The 20,831-nt window shown below is 38.7% G+C and overlaps 1 long non-coding RNA gene across 7 annotated transcripts in view; it reads left to right on the top strand.

Moving 5' to 3' along the window:
• The window catches only part of LOC128082703 (uncharacterized), a 248,835-nt gene that overhangs the window by 100,293 nt on the left and 127,711 nt on the right, over nucleotides 1-20,831 (top strand). For 6 of the 7 annotated variants that reach the window (XR_008207802.1, XR_008207807.1, XR_008207801.1 and 3 more), the window contains one exon: nucleotides 13,831-13,888. The exons of the other annotated variant lie outside the window; for it this stretch is intronic. This is a non-coding gene — a long non-coding RNA (uncharacterized LOC128082703). The remainder of the gene's footprint in view (nucleotides 1-13,830; nucleotides 13,889-20,831) is intronic. 7 annotated transcript variants of the gene reach the window in all.

The following is a 20,831-nucleotide window of genomic DNA, read 5'->3' as shown; positions in this document are numbered from 1 at the left end:
CTAAGTAGATCTTCCGGAGCAGTTGTCATGTGTTCTTCACATGATAGTGATAGAGGAATTATATATGCTTCTGTGTGCATAGTATATATTAATTTTAGTTGTCTTAATTTTGTACAAAGCCATGGTAGAGGACATCCATGGAGTTCCAGAAGAACCTGAAGTTTTCAGAATTAATGTGGGAACACTGAAAATCATGAACTGAACTTAGTGCCAGCAGACTTGAACCTGGGAGAATTCACATTCATTTTTGGAAATATCTAAGTGGGATTTCCTACCTCAGATCACAAAGGATGTTGCTTAATTACAAGAGTAACAAAATAAAGGTAATGGAAAATGCATTCTGTGATAAACAGCTGAGAACAACTGAGTCCTCGAAGACATTCTTCATTGCCTTGTCCCCAGTAAAGCTTTGCTTCTGTCCTTCATGTTCTCTTTATAACAAAACTGCAAAAACAAAATTAGATTTGATAGGCCAACACCTTATCTGGGATCAATATTTAGATGCTAAAAAATGAAGCGAAATCTTGAAATTAATTTTTCTTACTCTTCATCACACTGTACTTGGAGGTATGCTAGTATTTTTCCCCAGACTGTGGTAGAAACCTTCAAATACTGCTTGGATTCCCTTGGATACCTCTGACCTCTTCTAAAGACACAGGTTATCCAATGAGTGGGAAGACAGGAATGTTTTAAAACAAACCAAAAGCTGCTGTTAGGGGAATCTGTCAAACTCACTTCCGGAGTAAAGGTGATGTCAGGGGACACAGATGTGGCGCTGCAGCACGCAGGTGGTTGTCACCAATTGTATTCCTGTTCTGCAGGTGCTATAGCACAGCACTTCTGAATCTGTTATAAAACATATTTTCTGGTTCTTTCGATTGAATGATCTCTCATGACATTTCTAACACTATTTCCACAGAAGTGCTTTACTGTAGTTTTGTCAAAAGAGGTGAGACTTCATACATGTGTGTTGCACTGTAAAATCCGTGTGTAGAAAGTTAATTGTCTTTAGATACTCATTACCAAATGTCAGAGAGGAAGTGCTGCAAATCAAACAGCATGAGGGAGTTTGAATCAGATGCTTTGTATGCAGGGAATATCCAGGAGCTCTATTGACAGGAACTAATCTTTATTCCAGCAGACATTATTAGAGGGAACCGAAAATATTATACTCACGAGAAAATTGGCTTCCGGTGCTTCATGGCCACACTCAGTCTCACTGAAGCACTATCTGAAAATTTAATGCTCTTGTCCTATTAGGACCTTTTCTTTTGTCAGAGGTCAGACCCACACCTCCTACAATTATAGATGTTGTTGAGGAATAAAGTCCACTCCCTGAATCTGCTTTTAAATGTGCTGCTGTAGAAAGTACCAGTAGGAGCTCCCAAGCATCAGGAGGATGAGAAGCGACCGATCGGATGCATGCTGACTATATACTCCCAAAGAGTATGTAACCTGTCTGTCCATTGGCTCAGCAGAAATGCCAGCTTGTCTTTCATCCAGCCCTTTTGCTCAATTCATCTGATAGAATCGACCAGAAAAACTTGTTAATTCAGGAGAAACGTACCATGTCAGGATAACTTCTGGCAGCATCCAAGTAGGGAATCTTAGACGCAACCAGGAATTACTAGCAATTAGTTAGCATCCATTTGCTCTTATCTCTATGCGATTTGCAAGTGTTGAAACATTTCTTGCAGTTATATTCATCACTGTGTGTCTGTATTTCAACAGAACTATTAGAATATATTAATATAGCTTCCCTCCACTATAGGTGAGAGTTTTCTTATGGCTTTAATGACAGTGACATTCAAAGCAGCTTTTTTCAACTTCAAGTGACTTGCGCTTGATGAATTCCTGAAAGCTAAGTGCTAAATACACACCAGGTTATGGTTGACTTTTACTTGAATTAGTTTTCTGTATGGACTTTCCAGACTTTGTTAACATTAAACAAAGCAAATTTTCATTGGTTACTGCTGCAAAACCTTACCTAATTACTAAAAATGGCAAAGAATTTGAAAGTAACAGTTTTCTTGTGTGTTGTGTAATAGCTCACGGAGGTTGCTTAGGCTCAATGTGCAGAAGTATAAACTAATAATGTCTCTTCTGTTTTGGGATTAATTCATTTTCAGGCTAAAGATGACTTACTTGGTATGATGTAGACTCATTTTTGTTATAGAATATTTTTAAAGTTTGAACTCTGCTCTCACATTCACAAAACATTACATAGCAGGCATAGCACACCATTCAGCTGCTCAGTTTGGCAAATCAGTGCTCTGCTTGCTGATTAAATAGAATGCTATTGTCAGCTTGCTTAGATGTGAGGGACTCTCATGGAATGCTTTTGCACTCTTTGGTAAGTAGGACTGCTAGGAAGGTGTTCAGAAAAAATATGAAAGATTTCCTGTAAGTACAATTTTTATTTTTTTTTCCGAAATGGACACTTCACAGTCATGCTCCCCATCAATCTTCCCTTCTTCAGATTCTTGACTTTCTCCTTGTACTTGGGCAGGCAGCACAATTGAAGTCAGTGAGTGTCACGTTCCCTGTATGCTCTTGCATTCAGGAGACTCAGGGTTGAGGAGAAGAGCAGAACTTCAAGGCACTGCAGTATGTGCTTCTAGGGGAAGAAGTCAGTGTCACAGAATCAGCTGTCACAGGTGATACCATGAATGCTGCTGAGAGCAGTGACTAATCCTAACAAGCCTCATTTTTGTAAAATAAAGTTAAGATAGCTAATATGTTTCATCTGAATTTTCTCTATTTTATAGTCACCTTGATTTAACAAATGTTGCAGTGATGAAGTTCTGGATAGTTAAGGATTCTAAGTTTGTAGTGTCAGGCTCAAACAAGCAATAATGTTTTGACAAATATTGGAAATGGCTGCTCAGTTTTTAGAAGTTACATTTCACAGTGTTGCAAGTTGAGTATCAATAAATGGACTGTATAAAAATGTATTAAATGTACAGGATGTGTTTACCATGAATGTGTTAACCTTATTGTTACTGGAGCTACTGATTAATTCTCTTATCAGGTAGATATTCATACACAGCTGCCTGCTAATTTTGTGAGGTTAGTGCTCAGCCATTGTTATACCATACATCAATCTCAGTGCTGGAAAGCACTAAAAGAAGTTGTGGGGCAGGGGGCAGGAAGCAGGTTAAGAACCCATAAAGCCTGCATTCACAATGTTGCACATTGACAGTTGTGAGACCTGTGACATTTTCATATCCCAATTTAGATAGTGTTGTCTCTATCAGAATGCTATGTTACCTCATAAAGGTATAGAGTGAAAATAGAAAATGTGAGTTGTGGAGTAAGTTCACTTACGATGAAAATAATGAAAAGTGACTTAAGTCATGCTATTGCTCCTCTGGCCCTATGACTAATGTGTGCTGGTCCACTGTTAGAACCTCTTTGACTCACACTTGTTTCATGGTTCAGAAGGGCTCCAGTCTATTTGTGGAGATGCTCCTTTTTATCACCTCATTTCATGTTGTTATCTGGCTAAAGGGATCGTATATGGTATTAATTCCATCAGTTTTATGCTCTTGGGGTTGATGTTTATACTAACCTGATACTTCTGGGGATAGACGTGCCTTCGTGTAAAGCCATATTTTGTTGTCTGTGCTTTGCAAAGTGCTCACGGTCAAGGAAAATTCAGCCTAGTGAGGCAGTATGCTCTGATGTTTATAGCTACCCAAAATGTGTTATTGTCAATGAGTGCATTAAGTGTATTTTGTTGTTCTTTTTTATCTTCCTGCTTTTTGTTTTATACAAATTTGCAGAATGCAGTAACTAATCAAAATCTTAAGTTCTAAATTTCTTACCCTGGAGTTTGTAATTTTTTATAGGAACGTGAGAACATGGAACAAACACTTAGGCTCTAGCTTCTGAAATCCTTAAACTAGACCCTTACACATGCATGCTACTGCAGCCCCTCTGATTTAAGTAGAATTAATATGCTGCAGCTATACATGTAACAATATTCAAATTACTAAGTGAAATGCTTTCTTGTTTAAAAACTATGGCATCTCTTAAGAAACTAGCATTTTGATTAAATGATGCAAACTACAGCATCTCACCATACAAATTTCTTTATTTTTTTTTTTTTTCTCTTACGTATGTTTTAACACTGCCCCATTGCAGGGGGCAGGGAGGAGGAAAGAAAGAAAAATTTGGAAGTAAAAATAGAATGACCACAGTGAGTGCTGTATGCGTACAGCATATGTATTTTTTCTTTTTAGCACTGCTTTTGTAAACATTACTGGTTGGGAATTAATTTTATGCTTCTTAATGCTGGCTGACAGTGCTTCAATTCTAACAACAATTTGAATGAGATTTTTATGGGAAAAAGAAGGAAGATTTACCCAGTTCCCATCTTGGAGGTTACAGTATGTTTAAACAGATATATTTTCTTTTAGTCTAACCTTGTCTGGAAGATATAGGAAAACTAATTTGCCTTATTTACATATGGCACAATCTATCCAGTATTCAAGGGTTTGTCAGAAACAGGAACATTGTGCATTTCCATGGTAACAGATGGCATGCTGACAGTATCTGGCTCGTTGCAGCTTCGTCTAGGCAGGCCAGCAATTAATCAGCCATCTACATGCACAAAATTCTTTGTGAGTGAATGGCACTGCTCCTCTGTAGTGCTGCCTGTGCTTTTACAATTTTTGTATTCCTGCAGGGCAAAGTACTTTTTTGTCTCTTACGCTCATTTTCAGTAGCTTCCAAAAAAAAGCAAAACAAAACCAAAAAAAACCGCAATAAAGAATATGAAAATGGAAACAAGTCTGCATGTAATTTAGAAAATACATTTCTTCAGCATATAAAATGTGTGGTGCTCTTGTTTTTATTCCATTGCTTTCCTTGTTTCCCCTCTCTCCCTACTATTCATAGGCTTTCTGTGCCATGTACTTCATTCAACCTATTTGACAGTCGAGGTTTTTGCAAACAGGTAATTCTCCAAAGGTGTGCAGAAATGGAGCGATCTGGATGGCTGGGCTAGGAGCACTGGGATTAAGGGCAGCCTTGAGCAACACTCCAAAGACATCTCATCGCCTTTTGTAGAATGGCATCTTATATCTCACCATGCTGCCCTGCCGGCAGCTGCATTGCACCAGCAGGGTTGGGGAACTAGCTGTGTCCTTACATTGTGACTGATCTTCTTCATAATTAGTGCAAGATTTATTTTATCAGAGATAATCTGTCAGTGTTTGAATGTGCTGTGGGAGAAAAGAAACTCCTTGGGGTGTTTTCTTGCTCCTCATGTATCTGCCTAAGGCAGAGCTGGGTTGGAGCTTTGCTACTGCTGTTCACAGATGTAGTTTCTATTGACAGTGCTTCATATCCAGCTGCATAAGAGCATCCTTCTCCCTTCATCTTTAGAGAGATCCTTCATCCTTCCTTTGCAAATGATATTGTCACAACTGCTGCTTTACGGAGTTCTCGAGGGGAGTATCAGCGGTCCTATTTTGGATGTCAGAGTCATGGGATGTGAGACTGCAGGGTTTCTATTGGTAAAACCAGGATCTGGTGGTTGAAAAAGTACCGAGGTCAAAATATTGGTAGGATAGCGGGGTCTGTGGATGTTGCTAGTTTTTTCTTAAATCTCTGAAAAAAAGCAAAAGGTTTATCTCCTGAGATGAGGCTGTACGTTGAATAGGATTAGTATTCTTTTCATGGTAGCCTGTAGGCAACCAAAGAAATTGTGAGCTTTGTTTTTGATGGAGAACTTATTTATCCAGATGGAGCAGTATTAAGAAGAAATTTGTTTCATAAGTATTTACTTCATAGTGTAGCTGGATCTCTTACTGCCAATGAGACAAATATCAGTTAGCAAAAATGCTGACCTTAGTTGCAGCAAAGTTCTGGTTATGTGACCTGAAATGATCAGAAGGAATATTCCAGGCAAGTTTTGCTTCCACATCCATTATTTTTTGGATGAGTTACTGATGCCCAAGCTCAGTTCTAAAGAACTCACAATGCACGTTATTTTAATGGTGAGGTTGTCAACTTTTCTTTAATCTTCGTTAATCTTTTGTACCTGTTTGTTATGTTATGTCAAGGGACCTTTATGCTTGTTATGGGCTTAGTCACTGCATGTTTCTGTTCTCTGCTCTAACTGGTTTCTGAATCCAAGGAAAATTTATAAGAGATGTACTTATCAAGACTTCGTGAACGTTTCATCCTAGGCATTTCTTGCTTCAAACTTGTAACTGTCATTTGTGCTAAATTTGGATGTCATTTTTTAGGATGAAGGATAAATTTGGCTGCCATCTTTTTGGGTTCTTTACATTTTTAAATCTAAAATTTCCAAGCCTCCTGCTCCTTCTACTTTAGACTTCATTTATCCCAGTAGGAAGAAAGGGTTTCCTTGGCAGTCGACTTGGCTAGGGGAAGACACGGGGGTTGATTTTGCTGTATGTGGCCAATTATGTTGACCTTTGTGATGGCAGGCCTGGAATCTCGAGTTTTCCTCCTATTTAGGACTCCTTCACAGCAGCATAATGCATTGCTGCCATGTCAGTTTGTGGTCTAATATTTTTACAACCCAGCAATGCACATTTGGAGATTGTGATTAGCATCCTTAATTCCTAGGAAAAAAAAATGTAAAAGCCTTGTTAGAACTAGAAAGCTGAAGTCTAAAATAGTCCACCTGCTGTTCTAAAGAGTATTATTTTAGTGCCCTGGGGACATGCAAAGTTGTAACCTACTGATGTCAGGATTAGATTTTACAGAGCTTTTTTAATATAAGTGTTTTTGATAACTTGGCTGAGCTTTTTCTGTTCATTTCTGTTTGCCATTTCTTAAAAACAGCATCCTAAGATCCTTGGAGATGGTAGCTGATAAAATGGATGATACCCAATTTCTTTTTCATCACTGGAGATAGAGATTGTTTGATAGTTAGTAGATTAAGACAATTAACAACTTGTCACAAGAGGAAAATATTTTTCCTGGAATTATTGTTTTAAGTTGAATTTTATTCTCTTTCCAGTTCTGTTAATGAATGTGATGGAGTTGGTTTTCTCATATGACTAACTTTAATAGTGACTTAGCCATAAACAACAATAACAGAAGCATTCACAAATTTGTTTCCAATAATAAGAATATTTATGCTACTTGTTTTAATGTGCTTGATTGGCAGTATTGAAGCAGAGGTGATTGTTCGGCGTTCACTGATGCTTAGATTCACAACTGCTATTGCAACAAAAATCCCACCATCATCCTGAAATGAATCAGTGTTCAGATTAGATCTCTAAATGTGTGAACTACATTCCCCCTGCAGTGCGTGTTAGAACTGAACTGGGTGGCACGAGCATCTGTGGGGTTAGCAGGGAACCATTCCCAGCCTTAGTGATGGTAAACTGCCAGTGTTGTTCTGTTCAGCAAGAAATTTAAATTGAACTTCCTTTCCTTACTCGTGGTTATTAAAGTCTGTGTAGCTAACCATGTCTTACCTAAAATATTCCTTCTCCCCTCACCTTTAATCTCTCTGTAATAATTTTTCTCATTTTCTGAAAAAAGAGTCTTTTTTCTTAAATTTGGGGTACAAAGTGTTGGAACAAAAGGCTTTGTGGACAGACACAGATGGCTGCTGCTGGGAAGAACTTACGGGTTAAGATGGGACCTGTCTGTATGGAGTATTATTTTCTTGTGGCTATGTTTTTTTTTGTTGATGCTGAGAAAGCTGCTCATGTATGTGGTCCCTAGACTTGCTGCTGCATGCTGAGGGCACACGTGCTGCCCTGGGGTGAGCCACTGGCAGCCCTTGCAGCCATCCCTCCAACTGCCGGCTTGTGGGAAGAGACAAGGTTCCTCCTGCGGGCCTTAGCAGAAGGGAGACATTTTAGAGGATGCCTCCCAGGTTTTGAAACTTGTGTCTCAGAAGATTTGTTTTCTGCTAGAAGAGTGATGTTTTGTGCTACCATTCTTCACTGATTTAAAATTGTTACCTCTGCTTTCGGTCATACAAAGGTGAGCCTGTCATTTTGCCTGCCTTCTAAAAGTAGTCACAGGAAACAGACACCAGGTGTTGAATCCTGGCGAAACCAAATTTGCTTACCACGTCCCTCAGTCACGTACCTCACTGCCAGTAGGGGCTCAGCTGATGTTCTTTTTCCTCATGCAGAACAGGTAATAAAATAATACACAGTCCTAGGGAAGAATCTCAGTGATCTCAATTTGGCAGAGTGCTTAATTGAGAGCCTGTGAATTTGACCTGTTGTTGGATATGAGGAAGCTTCTCAGGGCATCCCTATTATGACTGAAATTCTTTAATGTTTTCTTAATCAATTACCAATGCAGATAATGCTGCTATGGGTGATCAATTGATAAATATGTATTAAATCCATGAAAAAAAATTTCTAAGTGTTGAAAAATGACTGATTAATAGCAGACTCCTACTAAATGCTAAGAAAACGTACGTCTTTTTTGGCACTAAAAGGAAATTACAAGTAACTCGGGATGAAATGATAATTAGAACAGCAAGTGGTACTGGGATGGAGCAAATTAAATCCTTTAGGTATCTTGCAGTTATTTTGGATGAATCTCTACTTTCTCTAATCACTTGGATTATATTGTTCGGAGAGTAAACTTGTGATTGGGGGATTAATGCACGTATAATTTGACTCTGGATGCCAAGAGAATAGTAGCTCTCAATAGTAAATACTGTCAATTACTTATTCTGGTTTTATAATTTGTGTTGCAGCCTCCTGATAAATTCTGATTTTAATCCTGTCAATATATGGTATTTTTTTGTGTTTATTTGTTTAGCTTGGTATGAAGAACCATTGTATTTTCTCTTTTGAGAGAAAGGGGAGCAGGAGTCCCAAAGATACCTGCTGTTCAGCTCATGGCCCCTGCAGACTGCATTGGGAGTTTTTTAGGGTTCTTCCCTAATCTCTGTGGTGCTATATTCTTTCTCATCCCTCTTTACAATAGTGAAGAAAAATTAGATTTTCCATCACAGGGATCACAACCACCTGCAAAGGCTTAAGAGGCTGCGCCAGTGCTGTCTAATACATGCTCTTCTATCTGCCACTAGATGAGGAGGTGAGAAAACCAGTGGTCAGTGAAATACCTGTCTTTGTTTTCTTACAAGGCAAGGTACTTAAGAGTGAATCTGGCTTTAGATATATGTTTAATCCCATTTTAATCATTGTGATTTAAGGCAGATATATGCTGAAGTGCCTAGTTGATTATCAGGGTGGAGAGTGATACACAGATTTTGGAATAGATACATATAATGGATCTGTTTGCGGGGTTTTTATTATTGCTTTCTTTCTCTGTTGCCTTAAAGGTTACTCAGTGATGGTAATAAAAAGGCAAAATAGGAAGATAGTGCAAAAAGCAAAAGCTCAGGAATATATTAAACACCATCGAGTCTGTCAAGAGTTTGGAGGCATTTTGGTGCCGTTTGTATTCGCTCAGTAAAATGTTTTGCAATGATAATTTTCTAGAAAAATGCTGGGAATAATGATGGGCTAAAAAAATAGCCACACAACAAGCAATGGAATGCAGTCTACCTCTCCAAATCCTGGGGTGGTTCTAATGGGTCAGGTAATGCTGAGTACTCTTGAATTAAATGGATGGGTCAGTAGGGGGAACATTGGCAAGCTGTTGACATAAAAACCAAAGCAGAACAAAGGCGTGGGGCAGGGGCCACAGTCTGACAGATTTTACATGACTTTCAGTTACTTAACAGGTAACGGCTCTAATCACAGTGCAGACCAGACTCATTCCAAAAAAGCCACTATTGCAATGTAGGATTATTCCATATCCGGACTGTGGAGATTTTCACGTCTATGTTTCATTTCATCCTATGAAAGAGAAAGGGGGAAAAAAAACAAAAACAAACCTCTAAACATTTATATAGTTCTTTTTTCTTAAATGAATTAGTCTTGCCAAGGCTGAGTTTTGTATTTGTTTATGCATATTTTCAAGGCTTAGATAAAAGAGCACTTATTCAGTCTACCATCAACACATTGCTGTGGTGTAAGGGGGAGGGAAGGGAACCCTCAGCATATATGGAGAATATATAAAGATCTGAATCACATGGGTGTTCTTTTATTTGCAACCATCATTTATTTTCTATTTAAAAACAAATAGGAAATGAAAGAAAACATAATACAGATCTGGTTTTCTCTGGTTGAGAAAATGGTAATTAAAATAGTGAACATCTGCATGACAGGATATTTCTAAAAAAGGAACTGTTCCTTGATTGTTACATAGTTTGATTTTTAAAGAAATGCAAGGAATTTAGGACCTCAGCAACCACTGAATCTGTGTAAGATCTGGATGCCTAATTCTCTTCTGTGCCTCCCTGGAAATTACCCACTTGGCCTCCATGTTTCTGGTGATGTTGGTGCCATTCAAGGAACCCAAGCTCACCAGTACGAAAGCTGTTGATATTCCCCATTGCAGCAAAAAACTGCCAGTGTGTTCTGGCTTTGACAAAACATTTTGCTACGTAACACACTGCTGGGTGGGATGTGCATTTTTTATTCTTGCACAGAATCTGTTACAATAAGCACTGTTTGCAACTCTGTGATTAATGACTTCTGTCTCCAGTGCTCTGTACAGCAGCACAACTTGCAAGAGAGTCCCATAATTTCCTGAAGACACATTGTCACAATGAGACACTTTTCCAGTTATTATGTGGCTTTTTGCACTCTGTTTTGGTATGAACAGACAAATGTTTGCTCCTTCTATACAGATTTTGTGCGCACACCTCATTATTCTAACTTACAGATGCAGGTATAGTTTTGCCCACAGAAAAACCAAACTCATAAATGCTGATAAAATAAGGTAAAACAAAGGCACCCCAAACTCTCTGGATGGGAACTGTTTAAATAGAAGCTGAATTGCACCAAATTCAGATTTTTTTATTATTTTAAAATTTACAATTTGTGTGTGTGTATGTGTAGGGGAGGATAGTTTTGCAAAAGGCAACTATTATCAAGGTGCTGAAATTAATTGGTTGCTTTAATTGAGGTAGATTACTAGCTAATGCTTTCTTGAATACAGTAATTCTCCTATTAAATTATCTTCGAATAATTACCTGAAATTTCTCAGCTGCAGGGACTGATGGCTATTTAATTGCACAGTGATGTTGCTATATAATTACTTAACAAGGTGTCCTTTAATAGTTTAATTCCCCTTTTCCAAGGGAAAAAAAAACCTACAGATACAACTTATTTTTTAAGTGTTGTGATTTTACTTGGGTTTGGTTTTGAGGTGTGTGGGGTTTTGGTTTGTTTTTGTTTTTTGAGATAACTAAAGCCGAATCAGTAAAAGAAAGTTATTTGTTGGCTTGCTTTTAAAAATAAGCCCTTTACTCAAGTGTAGATTTGGAATGAGAAGTGTTTTGAAACTCAGGAATGTTGAGGCATCCCTTTGCTTTCATTGGATTTATTTTGGGTTTCTATAGCATGTTTTACATTACGCTTGGAAAGAGACATTAGAAGCTTAGGTCTGATATGGGAAGACTTAACTACGTTTTTGCAGAGTTTTGTGGATAAGGAGTTATCCACTTAATGGTGTATCCTGTGCTGAAGCAAAGCACGTTGAGCAGGATTTTAGACCTTTATTTATTTGTCCTGGACACAAAGTGTAAGTCTTGCTGCTGGGTCCTATCAGCTGAAGAAAGCGAATGGAGAAAACAGCCATTTGTTGAAAGATTTTCTTTTGAATCTGTGTGTGTACAGATCTGCTGGACCTGTAGATTATCCCAAAAGATGAAGTTCTGAACAATACCCATGGTCTATTTAAAAAGTGGGGGCTTTTAAATTTCTCTTTTTAAACAGTAGATGCACTGACCAGTGACCTCTAGATGTGTTCCACTCAGCTTCCATGCTGAGACACAGAGGGAGCCATCCACAAACATCCCCACCCAGAGCCTGGCGCTGCTCTTCAGAGGCTTGAGGCTTTCAGTCTGGATCTGCCAAGTCCCATCCTAAACATCTTTCAGTGTAGGCAGAGGTCTTTACAAACAGGTCGATGAGACTATGCAGAATACATACCATGTGGTCAGTAACAGGCGTTGTGAACCACTTCAAAGAATTCCAAAATGCCTCTTTGTATATGCCACCTTAGGGCTAGCAGAGAACAATCAAACCAGTATTGTAGAACTATTCATCTCTCCACAGGGATGGGTTTTTGGACACGTCTCCAAAGGATGAAAGCAACGTACCAGTGACGGCAGATTACAGTGCACGTAGCCCAGTCTGCCTGGGATGAGGGATGTCCTGCTACAGGTGTTATCCCATGAACGTACAGTTCTTGATTCAGTCATATAGGGTTATCTCCATCTTATCAGAAATAAACAGCAAAAATTTTTTTTCTATGTCCATCAGTCTGGAAAGCCTGATATGTAATATTCATTGCCTGACTTTTCAGCAGTGATCAAATTCACAAGATGGCCAATGGAGTGTTCAGATCAGACACTTAAGGCTGGATTTTTTTAATTACTGATGCAGCGCTGTTGGCTGGATGCAGTTTCTGTCAATTTGCATAAATAAGGTTGAAAATTGCAAGACACTCCTGAGATATTTTTCCCTTATGCTTCAGTTATGGCATAAGAAAACCGTGAAAAGGAAAGAAATGTTTCAGCACTCATTGCTTGTGTCGGCATGAATCCATCCTCCTTCTTCTGACTTCTTAGCAGTTAATGTGGAACAGACAATCTTTCTTCCTTGGCCATGAGAAGGTTGGGGCCTTTGTCTTCTACGATCTAAAAAACGTGTTATCTTTGCAAAGTGCCACTTGTGCCAGAGGATGGTGGCCCAGGCCACAGGTGAGCCTAGAAGAATCCATGCAGGAGATGAGCATGAGCTGAGCACATTGGCTGCTGCTCGCAGGCGAACAGCTCTGGTTCTCTGTTACCAGGGAGCCCTGCGTGGCCCTGGATGCTCATCCTATCATCGGGGGGTTTGCAGTAATGCAGGGGAGCAAAATGTGTTTGCAAAGGCCTGGTAATGGGACTGGAGCCCAGCTCTGGTAGATTCCGTACAGTGGTTTGTTGTCCTGTCTAGACATGAGGATAGAAATAAAAGTTCCTGAGGTGAAATACTGCTATCCTGAAGCACCTTCAGCCTACTGGAGGTGCATATAATGGTGCTGTAAATGGAAAGACTGAGGGATGTATTACTAGTCACTTCTCCAGAACATTTCCAAGTCTCCCAGAAGTCACTTCTCTTGCTTTTTCACTTCTTCTCCTGCTTTCTTCCTTTGCTTTGACCTCCACTTGTTCTTCATCTCTTTCTTCCCCCATCCAAACCCTCCCTTTTCATTCCCCACCCTTTTGACTTCACTCCTCCCCTCACTTATTCTCTTCAGTGTCGCAGCAGTGGTAGTCAAAAGGAGAAAGGCATGGAATTGTGTGTTACTAAATGGGTGGTGCTGATGGAAAATCAGGAAGGAGGAAAAGAAGAATTAATTATCCTTAACATAAGGGTTAAGAAATTTTTCCAACTAACACTAATATCTGAAGATATCCTAAATTTGTGAGAAATGTGAACTTTCCTTCTTCCTTCATCAGATGACTGTAGCTAAAGTGTCAGAAAAGGAAAGAGAGGGCCAAACCTTGTATCTTTATCCCTCCATTCTGTAAGTAACCTGTAAAGAGGTTTTTTTCCAAGGTTGCTGAGCATCTGCTGATTCACTGCTACTTAGGAAGGATGGGGTGTAACTGTAATCTGTTACTTTGAGACCCTTCTATGAAAGATATGAAACAAGCACAATTTGTTGTTGCAAGGAGGCAGTTTGTATAACCATTCTCTGACCAGAAGACCAGCCATTAATTTTTGGTTTCTCTGTTTCTTGCAGCTGATAAGGAGAATATGCCAAGTCATATGACCAGATAAGTCAGCACAGGCAACATAAAGTGAGTTTGTTTGCTTTTTTTTTTTAAAATGTTCGTGCTCCATGAAAACTTACTGCAATATTGCTTACAATTATAAACACAGAAAAGGGCTACTAAGATTTTCTTACATTTCTATTTTAAACATGGCTGTGTATCCCCTTAGTGAAGGAGTGGATGGTTAAGAGACTGAGTTTGCTCTTAAACAAAATAGTTTCTATGTCTTTTATTTTTATCAAAGGCTGATGACATACATTAACAATGGAGAATACTGATAAAATCTTATCAGCAGTGATAGCCAAAATCATTTCCTCGTATTAGCAGAATGTATATGTCTGCACTGGGGTGAAGACACCCTGACCACTCATCAATGCAAGCAAGATTTTGAAAGTTAATTCTTTCTGCCCTGGAGTAGAAACACATGAAACATTGTCTCAGTGTGTATGGGCAGGTAGTGTTTCTGTGAGCGTGCCGGCTTTTAATTTTAAATCTGGAAGAGTACTGATAATATCCCAGCAACCTATTAGAGAATTAAAAATGTCAATTTCAATTGCAAATTCATTTTACTTGGAGGGATATGCAGACACCTAGACCTTCTGTAACCCTATGCAGTGCTTGGCATCTGGAGAATGATCTTCTGAAATATGGGGGGGGAATCACAAAAGCGCATAAAGTTGGTAAGAGTGATTTTGTGTTCCCTCATTTTGTATTATTTCATACAAAAAAAATAACTGGAGAAAAAGATTGTGGTATTTTTTCCTCATATTTTGTCATTACAGCTGTGAGATTTGATGTAATATTTACAGAAATAGTTGTTTGAGTTGCAAGAGGTGGATTTTGTGCTAGGACCATAGAGTAATCATGTGGCTGCTCTGAACCATGCGATAATGAGGAGGGGAGCAGTGGTTTATCTTCTCTACTCCTTTAATACCTAATTTCCATTTCTCCAGGAAAAAAAAAGAGTTCTTGAATCTAAACTTTGCAGCTCTTGACCTTTTCCTGTCTCCATAACATTATACAGGAATTCATGTGTGGATCGTGTGTCGTGTCTGGGTGTTAGACCAAGCTATCACATACCATGTAAGGGGTGCACCCAGTGCCATGTGCTGGCTTTGCTGGTCTCCTCACCTAGCACATCTGTGCTGTGCAGGCACAGCTGGGGGGCCATGCTGAGGTGGCTTGTAGGCACGAATTGCTCTGCTGAATACCTCGTCCCTCTACTGTTGTCCAACACAAGGCCTCTTCCCTGTCAGGCATCTCAAATACCAGTGTGGTGCTTCATAGGATCAGCTCTAGCATCTGGGATCCTGAAGCAGGAGAGGAGCCTGAAGCTGCTCCATCACAAAATGTAGTCAGTTGTGTGTAACGTGGAGTGTAGAGTGAGCATGAATTCATCAATTCATAGCTCATGAGTCTGGAAATCGTGCTAGCGTTTCTTCAAAAGGGTGTGTTTGTTGCTGTGCTTTGTCTAGACTAATCTGCAAATGTGAATAAATGTCAAGATATGAGGTCACTGATGAAGGAGAAGTTTTACAGTTCAAGTTTGGCAAAAAAATATTATTCATAAAGCTTGGCTTCAGAGTAAAGCATTTCAGCTGTATTCTCTTCATCCTTCTTGTCATGCTGTAGAAAAAAAAGAAGGTAGATCTTGATTAGCTGGTTGTATGTGTGGGTGCTGTTAATCATGAGCAACCAAGACTTGAGGGATAGTGGCATCTTTCAGTGCACCAGGTATCACTTCACAAAAGTTATCTTTGACAAATAGGTACATAAGTTAATAATATTTATGATGATGGCACTGTTTTCATAAGGAGTTTTTATACTTTGTGTGTAAGTCTGCAGTTTTGGATATTTTATGTCTCTTTGAGTAGCTAGAAGTCAGTTTGTTTTGGTCTGGAAAAACTGTGTGGAGTACTTGTTCCTCTGGTGGTACTTGGGTGAGAGGAAAACAAACTTGGGTCATCAGAAAGGTCAAGAATTAAATATTTTCTAGCAAGACTCCTGTATACAAGGGGTTTAAACATTGTGGCAATTATATCTGATATCAAATTCAAAGGTATGCACATATCCCTTATTACTAAAACCAGTTAGAAGGATTGCTCATTAGGTCTAGGCTTCAGCACTAGAAAAAGACTCAGAGCAAAATTACAGTTGCAAATAAAATAATTTCAATTAATTACATTGGATTTAACTCTCATCCTTTGGATTACACAGGTTGAACTGGGTTTTCTTTTATGGAGATCAACAAAAAGAGAAAATATACTCTTCCATTCCATATCAAGGTGTACACAAGTCTCCTTCCCTTTCTCAGCCTTTTGTGATTCTACTTCATGTCCTCCTCTTTTCTTTTCCTCAATCCTATAGCTTTCTTCTGTTTCACATTCCGGATGCTGGGTATCCACTACCCAGTAGCAAAGGAATAGTTACCTTGTTTCTGACTGTATGGTGAACTTTCAAGTTCTCTTTATCTAAACGAGAAGAGAGATTTTTCTCAAAGTAGTCATAAAATATTCTGGCTTTAGTCTAGATTTGCCTCATCTATTTAAAGAATAAAGATGAAAACGCAAGCTATGCATGTGAAGTTTACATTTTCATGTGAAACTATTGTATCTCAAGTATACAGTCATTACAAAAAAGAGCAATGTAATTATTGTCCTTGAGCCATTACCCCCAACGTTTCCTATGGTATTAGACTTATTGCTTCCATCTAATGACTCTCAGATGTCTACATTAGATTGTGCTTCTAAATGCTGCTGTTTATTAATAACAATGGGAGCTTTTTTCTTTTGTAGTTGGGTAGAATTGGTACTGATGACAATGTGTCCTGCATTGAGTCTAACTGCTAATATGATGCAAGTGAAAACAGTCCTTTAAAATTTATGAAACGTTAGTAGATCTTTCCATGAGAAGTTCCACTTAACTTCATTTTAATGCATTCCTTCTGAAACCATGAACATCGACGTTTTTGTTCTGAAAATCGTTTTGGTTGATGCTATCGTGAGTACACTGAAAATGGTGGTGGCCATCCTTGCCCCTGGTTGGAGGCTGCAGTGGGGCCGCAGCCAGGAGGGGGCACACGGAGCAGCTCTTCCTCTAGCCCTGCAGAAGCAAATGGCATCATCAGGAAAAAATTATGCAGGGCTTCAAACAGTACCTTTTTATAGCACTTCAAATGCATCAGTGAGATAGTGGCAAGGAAAGAGAGCTGCACTGTTACATAATCAAAGAAAGACATTTTAATTTTTTTTTTCCCCTCACGTCTTTTTTTGCGTTTTGTGCATCATAAGTCTACAAATGGTACTTAAGACATAAAAAAGCCAAATTAGTTTTCCTGTGAGTATAATAGAAATCATTTTTGCTAGACTTGTATTAAAAACAAAAAACCCCTTTGTTTCTTTGGTATTGCGCACCTGCATTAATGCAAAAGGTTGTTCTGAATGCTGCTGGTAAGCTCGCCTTGCTGGTAGGTGGAAACTCATCTGTGGGTCCTGAGGATCTAGATCACGGCAACTGCTAGGTATGACATGTTTAATCTTGGGTAAGACTTGCAGCACTCTGGGCAATTAAGTGTCTGTGTGCACCAAGTGTGTACTCAACTGCTTGTATAATTTGCATGAATAGCTGGTTGCGCGCATAAGTACATAATTAATTAGCTGCCTGTGCTATTAACTGCTGTGGACGTACAGCTATGTCTGTTTTCTTTTTTAGGAGCATTTGTGAGGGATTTTCAGTGCTTGTAGAATACACAAATAGATAAGGAATCATAAATACAGCATTTTGTTTGTGCAAGTAGGATCCATACAGCGTTGTTTTCCTAAACCAGTAGCTATTTAAAAATAGTAATTGCAAAAGATTTGAGTATGGTTTTCAGTAAATTTATCTTCATTCTGACTTGTCCATCCAGCCATGCACCTTCAGCTCGGGTCTTTATGCTGTTTAACCCTTGGTACCAGTTTTAAAGTGCAATTGTGTATCGCGTGTTCCAAGTTGGTCACACAGCCCGTGCTTCAGTACATGACGTGTTTGGGGGGGTAAACAAGAGTCGGTGCAAGTTAGGCCCATGCCCTTGCTGCTTTTTGGATCGGGTTCATCAAACCCAGCAGGGCAGGTCGCTCGCACAGCGCTCATAGAGGCTCTTCCCTGCGAATGAATAAACCATTTATAATTGTATTTTTCTAAAGTGCACAGACGCCATAGATGGCATGAGATTTTTTTTTTTTCTCTGAATTGGGTTCTTTGTGCTGAAATGTGTAGTTAGCACAAATATTCATCCTGTTCTGCTGTATAAGCTGAAAGGGTCCAGAGGAAGCAATGAATGCGCAAGTCACTCTGACATTTCACTCCTCAGTCCTTCGCCCTGATATTGTAACTTCCCTGTTTCTCAGCAAAGGCGTAAGGGGAACATATCCAGCTAATATGTGAAAAAATTTCAACTTTTCAGAAGTGATAAAATTCAGGGCTTAAGATGGTGGTGTTTTGTCAGTTGAATTCGCTGTTTCTTTTGATATTGGTGAGTTTTAGGAGCGTGAACCTCACGCAGCTATGAAGCAGTAAAGATGTGTGTAGGCTGCTTATTTGTTGAAAACCAACAGCGAGTGCTACAGCACTTAGAAGGGAACTGTAATTGCTCTAAGCTTTTCTCTTCTGGGGTGTGTAGAACTCTGATCTTCATAATCCTGGGCATTGAGAAACTGAATAACAGTCGTCTTGTTTAAAGTACAGTGAAAAACATCAATTGCATCTCTCCTCCCTGACTCTTACCCTGGCAGTTTTGCCTTGAAAAGCAATTTTCTTGCAGAACCACTGACATATTAGTATCCTTAAAATTAAGATGCTGATTCATTAGCCCTTGAAATTCTGGAAGAGATTAGCTACAAATTCTCTTCTTTGAATAGGTTGTATGAATATATGAATTGTGGCAGAATGCTTCTTGTATCAAAATTTAGCTTCAGATTAATGTAACTCTAAAAATCAACATCTCTGTGAAAATCTGCATACTGCTCATAAGAGATACTTCTTTCTCTGGTCAGGATCTCCCTGGATGGTTTACTGCAATGTCTTCCCATTGGTATTTTACTTCAGAGTTGCAACAGAAATAACTAATGGACAGAATCCTCGTATGCATGCTTTAAAGTAACAGAAACAAACAAACAACCTCCCAGTAATTGTCAGCCCATGTCAGCAATTCAGTTATTAGGATCGCATAAACCCATGTCTCATGTATTCCACCCAGAATTGTTTTAAGGTCCTTGTATGCATAGAATTTTGAAATATATTATTTGAATATAAAAGTAGATTATGTATTTCCCCTGTGGCTGGCCAAATGTCTTTCCAACAAAGGGTAAAATAAGAAGGCTATTTTTTTGTGTAAAAGAGTGATCTTTTTAGTCATGCTTGATTGCTTTTTCAGGACTGTCTCCATTTATAATGAGATATTCTTGGACTCATGTGAACCAGAAAGTTTAGCAAAACTGTTACATTTTCACATAAAATAGCTGGGATTATTTAAAATGTTTCCAGCTCAGTATTTTTCACATATATGTGATATATATTGGAATTTTATATCACACACTGAACGTGATATGAAACGGAAACATATGAAGCTTATTTACAGAGATATTTGTTTTAATCTTTCATACTTGTCGGCACTTCACACTAATTTAGTCTTATCTGCTTCTAAGGAGTTACACAGTAAAGGAGGAACTTGCATTCAAATCCCTGTTAATGTTCCATATCACAGTTTGGCAAGAAAGCTCTTACTGTACTGGGCTGTGATACAGGAAAGTTGTAATTATTCGTACTTTTCTAAGAACTTGGCCTAGGCTATCTGTGCCGAGAACAATGGGGAGAATTTACTTTATCAGCTCTTAAAAATGGCATCACCAAATCTGATCTGCGATACTGATTTTAAAGGACGGTGTGTGATTAAATGTGCATGGCCTTAGCAAAAATGCAGAGCGCTCAGATGAAACGGCGAGTGTGCTGTGATTTATGAACATTATTTTTAGTTAGAGATACACTTCACAGTACCAAACTTTATTTTACATTCCGAAAGTATGCAACTTTATTCCATGTTTAGCCTGATTCTTGCATTACTCTGTATTTTGTGTTTTCAATATATTTTGTAAAGTACATAATTTTAATATTAATAGAGCCTTGTTAAGCGTTTCTGTACTTTAGAGGCAAAATATTAGTTGTAAACCAAGTAGCTCTATCCAAAGCCAGTTCTTCTTGAAGTGAACAAATCATTCGATATTCACGATTTTATTTACAGCGCATTCTTCAGGCAGCACGAGAAGCAGCTCTTTAATTCTGAACCCACAGCAAAAGCTGTGTCTCATATCTCCTGTAATTGTCCATTCTTTTTATAAGATTTATTTTTGCCTGCAGTGCTGATCTGAAAAAGTCACCCAGCTAAAATGTAGTTACTTCATTTCCAAGTAAAAACAATAGTGTTTTCATGTCCATGCTTATTATTATTCTGAGAATGTACTAATTTGTTACATCCAAGATGACGATTAGTTTGGTCCATGAAAGGGGCACTGTGCCAACTACTGCAGTCAAGTAAAAGGACTTCTTTCATGGAAAGTAGTGGGACAGAAAGTAGCCTGCAGTGCATGTGGGTACAGGGAGGCAGGCTGCCAGCAGAGTCATCCTGGTATCAGGCTTCGCTGTGTTGGGTTCTGAATGAAGCTAAAACTATGATTTCACTAAATGTCGGCATGGGCAGCCAAATTTTCAAGCCACTAGTGCTCTAAGGAGCAACTGATAAATGTTTTATCCCTGCGGGCTGTAGTTGATGTTGCACAAGGATTTTGCATGTGCTCAATGCATTATCATTCTTGGCATTAAGCTTAGATAATTGTCTACTTATATTGAGCCTGTAATAGCAAAATACAAGTGAAGAGGCATGTTTTACAAAGTAAAACTATGAAATAGGTTTAGCTATATTACTATGGATTTTTTT

The sequence above is a fragment of the Tympanuchus pallidicinctus genome, unplaced genomic scaffold (assembly GCF_026119805.1).
Source record: "Tympanuchus pallidicinctus isolate F22 unplaced genomic scaffold, pur_lepc_1.0 scaffold22, whole genome shotgun sequence".
Classification (NCBI taxonomy): domain Eukaryota; kingdom Metazoa; phylum Chordata; class Aves; order Galliformes; family Phasianidae; genus Tympanuchus; species Tympanuchus pallidicinctus.
This window is presented reverse-complemented; position numbering and strand designations above follow the sequence as displayed.